This window comes from Pteropus alecto, unplaced genomic scaffold, assembly GCF_000325575.1.
Source record: "Pteropus alecto unplaced genomic scaffold, ASM32557v1 scaffold95, whole genome shotgun sequence".
NCBI lineage: Eukaryota > Metazoa > Chordata > Mammalia > Chiroptera > Pteropodidae > Pteropus > Pteropus alecto.
Window position 1 is genome coordinate 11797397 of NW_006441071.1, and position 7461 is coordinate 11804857.

Sequence of the window (7461 nt, forward strand, 5' to 3'; positions counted from 1 at the left end):
TCTATATATAATATATAGATATATATATAACTGTATGTTATATTTGAACTACAGAAAACCAAAGGCAAAAATAAAATCTTGAAAAGAATCTGTACGAAAAATTTATTCATTACCTATAGAGCAACAAGGATAAAAATTACAATGAACTTCTTGTCAGAAGCCATCAAACAGGAAGTAAGCGAAGTGAAATACGTAAAATACTGGAAAGGAAAAACCCTACCAACCTAGAATTCTATATTCAATGAAATTATTCTTCAAAAGTAAAGAAAAAGTAAAGAATAAATAAATACTTTTTCACATACACACACATGTACACACAAACAGAGAATTTATTGCCAGCAGAAATATTAAAAGAAGTTCTGCAGGCAGGAGGAAAATAATATCACTCAGAAACTTGGATCTATACACAGAAAAGAAAAGCATTAGTGAGGGAATAAACATAGGTAAAATAAAACTTTTCTTAATCTTAGTTGATTTAAGAGATAATAATTTCAAGCAATAATAGTAACAATATTTCGAGTTATTGTAACATAAAGATAAGTGAAATGAAGGACAGCAATGTCACAAGGGATCAGAGGTAGGAATTGGGATGCTCTATTTTAAGGTATCTGCACATGTGAAGTGGTATAGTGGTATTTGAAGGGGATTTAGATTAGTTTAAAAATGTATATTGTAAACTCCAGGACAACCACTACAATTTTTTTAAAGGATATTTGATTGGCTAAAAAAGGAGATAGACTTTGGAATCACATAAAGTATTCAACTAAAACAAGAGAAGGCATAAAAAAGAGGGGGCAAAAAAAAAGAACAGATGCAATGAATAGAAAACAGTTACAAACATGATAGATATTAATCCAACTGTATCAATAATCACTTTAAATGTGAATGGTCTAAATATACCAATTTATTTTATTTTATTTTTCATAAAAGTTTATTAATTTAGAATACATGAGAAAAGTAAATCTGTCTAAATAAATGGTTTTAACACAGAATATTCTAGCTGAAATGCAGTTTTAATATTTTAAAGCCATAGTATATATAATAAACTTAGCTACAAATGGATAAATACATAAATCATGAGAGTTAAAGAAAAAAATTATAATATGCGATATGTCTTTAATATATTACATAGTAATGTATCAAAAATATGTCTTTCAATAATTTCTGAAGTAGACTAAAATTATTGTAATATTTGTGAGTCTTTGGTTTAAAATATGTAGCGCTGAGATGTATAGAGAAAGAAATTATTTTATATTTTTTACTAAAAAATGTTTCATATTAGAAACATCACAAATTACAAGAAAGTAGACATTTTTACTATATTTGATCATTTTTTTTGGTTACAGCCAGGATATTAAGCTATGACTCATTCTGAGAAATCCAGTGTCCAGTCTCTCTCATATTAAAATGATTTTGAAGTAAGAGATTTTATTAAAGCAGACAGATGAATCATGAATATCATATATGGCACAAATATTTTATTTCAGCCTTTTAGAGTATACCATTGATGATTCTTTTTTTTCTTTCTTTTCTTTTTTTATTATGCTGACATCGATTAACAAAATCCAGTAAGTTTCAAGTGTACGATTCAACAGTAAGTCATATATATATTGCATTGTGTACTCACTGCCCATAATTAGATTTCTTTTTGTCACCATAATTTGACCCCTTTTACTCCAGCTACCTCCCTCCTTCCCACCATCCTCTGGTAACCACTAGTCTACTGTCCATGTCCATGAATCTCTGCTTGTTTGTCATGTTTGTTTATTTGTTGCTTCTAGATTTACATACCATATATAAGTGATATCACATGGTTTTCAACTTTTTCTGTCTGGCTTATTTCGCTTAGCATGATTATTTCAAGATTTATCCATGTTGTGGCAAATGGCAGTATTTCATCTCTTCTTAGAGCTGAGTAATATTCTATTGTATGTTTGTACCACAGCTTCTTTAGCCAATCATTGATTGTAGGACATTTTGGTTGCTTCCATGTCCTGGCCACCATGAATAATGCTGCTGTGAACATTGGTGTGCATATATCTTTTCGGATAGTTATTTTCAAGTCTTTGGGGTAAATACCCAGTAGAGGGATTGCTGGATCACGTGGTAGATCAATTCTTAGTTTTTTGAGAAACCTCCATACTGTTTTCCATAGCAGTTGTATCAATTTGCAGTCTCACCAGCAGTGTATGAAGGTTCCTTTTAATCCACATCCTCTCCAACACTTGTTATTACTTGTCCTGTTGATAACAACTATTCTAACAGTTGTGAGATGGTATCTCATTGTAGTTTTGATTTGCATTTTCCTAATGAAGTGTCTGTTCAGGTCCTCTTCCTATTTTTTAATTGGATTTTTTTTTTATTGTTGAGTTGTATGAGTTCTTTGTATATTTTGGATATTAGGCCCTTCTCAGAGGCATTGCTTGCAAATATGTTTTCCCATTCGGATGGTTGTCTCTTTACTTTGTTGACAGTTTCTTTTGCTGTGCAGAAGCTTTTTGGTCGGATATAATCCCATTTATTTATTTTTGCTTTTACTTCCCTTACCTTTGAGATCCCAAAATTCTCTTTAAGTTCAGGGTCCATAAATTTAGTTCTTATGTTTTCTTCTATGCAATTTATTGTTTCAGGTCTTATATTCAGGTCTTTAATCCATTTTGAGTTAATTTTGGTATGTGATAATAGACAATAGTCTAGTTTCATTCTTTTGCAGGTGGCTTTCCAGTTTTCCCAGCACCATTTCTAAATATACCAAATTAAAGTCAGAGATCATCAGAGTGAAAAAAAAGACCTAACTGTGTATTTTCTACAAGAAACTCACTTTAGAAAATTCTGGAAAGCATCATTCTAATGCCGGACATGCTTACTGTGAAGGCAGGTGAGCCCAAAGGCTATCCTCTTGAAGATGTCTTTAGTGTGGTGGGCAAGAAGTTTTGTCATTGTTGAAAAAGATAATACCATCATGGAAGAATCAATAGAAAATCATGGCCAAAAAAATCAGGTCTCAAAATAAAGTGCCATTCTCTGAAGAAAAAAAAAAAAGAAGCCCACTTTAAAGATGAAGACTTAATTAAGCTAAAAGTTAAAGGATAGGGCAAGATATACCATGCTAACACTAATCAAAAGAAATGTAGAGTATTTATACTAATTTCAGATAAAAGACTTCAAAACAAGGTAGATTATCAGGGTTAAAAAGGAGCATTGCATTCTGACAAAGGCATTACTTAATGGTAAATTCTCCTAGAAAACATAACAACCCTAAATGTGTATGTGCCTAACAAAAGTGTCAAAATATATGAGACAAAAACTGATAGACAAATCTATTTCACTGGAACAGAGATTTCAATATCCTTCTGTCAGTAATGGATAGACCAAGCAAGCAGAAAAACAGTAAGTCTATAGATGACCCGAGCAGCTCTTTCAATCAATTTAATCTGACATTTTTAGACCACTCCTCCCAATGACAGCAGATTACACATTCTTCTCAAGCTCACATGGAACATTCACCATGATAGAACACGTTCTGGGCTATAAAACACACCTTAACAAATGTAAAAGAATATAAATCATACAAAGAATGTTCTCAGACTACAATAAAATAGAACCAGAAATAAGTAACAGAAAAATAGTTGGAAAATTCACAAATATTTGGAAATTAAACAACACATTTCTTAATAACTTATGTGTCAAAGAATAAAGAGGAAATAAATACTTTGAACTAAATGAAAATGAAAATGCAACTTATCAAAATTTGCGAGATGCAGCAAAAGCAGAAATTAGAGGAGAATTTAAAGCTTTTAGATTCATATATTTAAAAAAGAAAGATCTGAAATCAATGACTTAGCTTTCATCTTAGGAAACTAGAGAAAGAGCACTTTAAGCCTAAAGCAAACAGATGAAAATAAATCATAAAAAATTAGAGCAGAAATAAATGAAATTGAAAAAAAGAAAAACAATAAAGAAGATGCATGAAATCAGAAGCTGGTTCTTTGAAAAAATCAATGAAAATGATAAAGCTCTAGTCAGTCTAGCCAAGAAAAAATGAGAGAAGACACAAATTAGCAATATCAGAAAAGAAAGAGGGGTCATCACTACTGATTCCGACACATTATAAGATTAATAAATGAATGCAATGAACAACTTAATGACCACAAATTTGACAACTTATCTGAAATGGATCAATTCTTTAAAAGGTACAGATAACTAAAACACAAGGAGAACCAGACAACCTGAAAAGCCCTATATCTAATAAATAAATTGAATCAATAATTAATAAACCTTTTGGAAAAGAAAACACCTGGCTCAGATGGTTCTCTGGTGAATTCTACCAAATATTTAAAAACAAAACAAAACAAAAAACAATTCTTCGCAATCTCTTCCAGAAAGTAAAATGAGAGGGAACACGTCTTAACTTATTCTATAAGACCATTATTACCTTAAAACCAAAATCAGACGTAAACATTACAAGAAATAAACACTATAAATCAATATCTCTCATGAAAATAAATACAAAAAATTTCAACAAAATATTAGCACATCAATCCAAAAGTTCACAGAAAGAATTATACACCAAAACCAAGTGGAATTTATCCCAGGTTTGAAAGCTGGTTCAACATTAAAAAATTAGTCAATGTAATCTACCATGTTGACAGAAAAAGAGAAAGAAAAGTATTTGACAAAATTCAATATCCACTTATGATAAAAACTCTTAGCAAGATAGGAATTTTAGGGGACTTCCCCAACTTAGTAAAGAACATCTACAAAAAAAAAAAAACAACACAACACTACAACTAATATCATACTTAATGATGAGAGAATGAATGCTTTCACCTTGAGATTGAGCAAGGATGTCCTCAATTACCACTCTTATTCAACATTATACTGGTAGTCCTAGGTAGTGCAATAAGAAAAAAAAGGATATTTAAAGTATACAAATTGTGGAGGAAGATGTAAAACTGCCTTGGTACATAGATGACAAGATTATTTATGTAGAAAACCTGAAAGAATGTAAAAATCCCCCGACCTCAAACTTATGAAACTAAAAAGCAAGGTCACAGGATACAAAGCCAATTATCCAAAAGTCAACTGATTTTCTATATACCAGCAGTAAACAATTAGAATTTAAAATGTAAGAAACAATACCATTTAAAATAGCAGCAAAAAAGAAATAGTTTAGTGTAAACTAACAAAATATGTAAATATCTATATGTAGAAAATTATACAACATTGAAGAAATAAATTAAAGACTATATAAATAAATTAAGAAATATTCTATGCTCATGAATAGGAAGACTCGATATTGCTAAAATGTCAATACTTTCCAGCTTAATCTACGGATTCAACAGAATCTCATCAAAATCCTAGAAAGCAGTTTTGTGTATACTGACAAACAGATTCTTAAGTTTACATAGAAAGGCAGAAGTCCTAGAATAGCCAATACAATATTGAAGAAGAAATGGGTTGGAGGACTCACACTACCTCATATCAGGAATTGCTATAAAGCTAAAGTAAAGAGATAGCATGGTATTTATGAAAGAATAGAAACATAAATCAATGGGACAAATAGTCCAGAAATAACCCACACAAATATAGTCAAATGATTTTTTTTAGAAAAGTGCAAAAGCATTCAGTGGAGAAAGGACAATTCTACTGAGAAAAAAAGAAATAGATTTGGATGTAGATATTGACATAAATAAAAATTTTTCTGAAAATTTTTAAGGAAGAAGGAAAAAGAGAAGTGTCGGTGCCAGAAATTTTGTAAATGAGTGTGAAGTAGAGATGAGATCATAAAAGCTAAATGACTAATCCTTTGTCAGTTGCCAACCACCACAGCTGCTAAAATAAAAAACTAGTCTTGCATGAAGGAGAAAGGGGATTACAGAAGAAATGCAATTTCTTAATCTCTGACTCGTTCCACATCTTTCACTTGCCTACATCAATCTTTGTAAAACTTATCTTATGACTAATTTTGTACTAATGAAAATCGGATAGAGTTGAGAAAGAGGGAGGTCAATATCATGATGCAAGTAATAATTTATCACAGTTCCCAAAAAAGATTATTGCCAATTTAATTTCTCTTCAGCACCATCTCTGCCTCATGGGGCCAGCTTGAGTCAAGACTTTTGAAGTAAGAAAAGTTTATCCTCAACATTCTTTCCTGTCATTTTTCTGCTCCTTCCACCCTGTCAGGTAGCCATTGCTCTCAGTCTGCCTCCTGGCTGTGAGGTCAACACACTGAAACATTGCTTTCTGTCCCACACCGTCTTCCCACCTCAACTGCCCATGCATTTGACACATACTTATTGAGGGCATAATGTGCACAAGTCATCAAGAAGGTCCTGAGGATACAGGAGGACATGGAGGACAAGGGCTCATAGGCCAATTATGGAGACCTACAGTGCTCTGTGTTCCAATATGATCCTCTAATTTATGTTATAATATAAACGACATCATACTCTATGCTCTGATGAGTATCTGCATTTTAAGAGGATCTCCAGACATGCAAAACTCATCCTAAAATGATGATTCCTCTGATAGTGGAAATTTTAGTAGGCGACAGGCTCATAAGGGACATATGCTGGAGGCAGAAGGTATATTTCGGAACACACAATGAAGAGAACTGTTTACACCAAGTTGGACTGTCAAATGGTCTCTACAAAACATGTAAAATTCTTGATAAAAATGAATCAACTAGCTAAGTAGAAAGATAAACAGAGAGAGAGAGAGATGGATAATAAATAAATGCACAAATGGTCTGGGAAGTTTACTGATGATGACTTAAATGACATCTAGTCACATATTTAATACATGGAATTGTTAATAGATATTGGAGAACTTCTCAGGAGAGGGTGCTGCTCTGCAGTTAGTGGGCCTCTTGGTGTTTGGAGGAGGGACCACAAAACTAAACCGAGACCTCTGAAGAAGGGACGTGAGCTAGCTGGAGCTAGTGCCTCTGAAGAGGTGCAATGAAGCTGGTTCTAGGAGTGTTAGGAAAATTGCAAACTAGAATCAACTGTGACTAATGGAAGGTGCTGCACTCAGGTGAAGATCCTTTGCTGGGGTGATGGGAGAGGAATGGGAAACAGACAAGAAGGACCCTTCTGCTTCCTCCAGCTTTCCAGGCTCCCTCTACTACCCGCCTATTGACAGGGCCAAGCAGGGGTCCAGCTGTCAAAGGGTTTGCAGAATCCTAGTCCCAGAGTCATAAAGGATGGATTTGAAGCTGAGGGACAGTAGCTTAATAACCAACACACATCCTATCTTAGACTTTAATGTTTTCCACTTTTGTTTTTCAGAAATCTTTGCTTTCAAAACAGTGATTTAAAATTTTTAATTATATTTTAAATTATATTTTTTAGAAGTTACCTCTGACTAATATAAAATTCAGTTTATCAGTCATCATCTTTCTACATAGAATTTAAACCTTCATTTATTGAAAAAAATTATCCATTTATTGAGAGA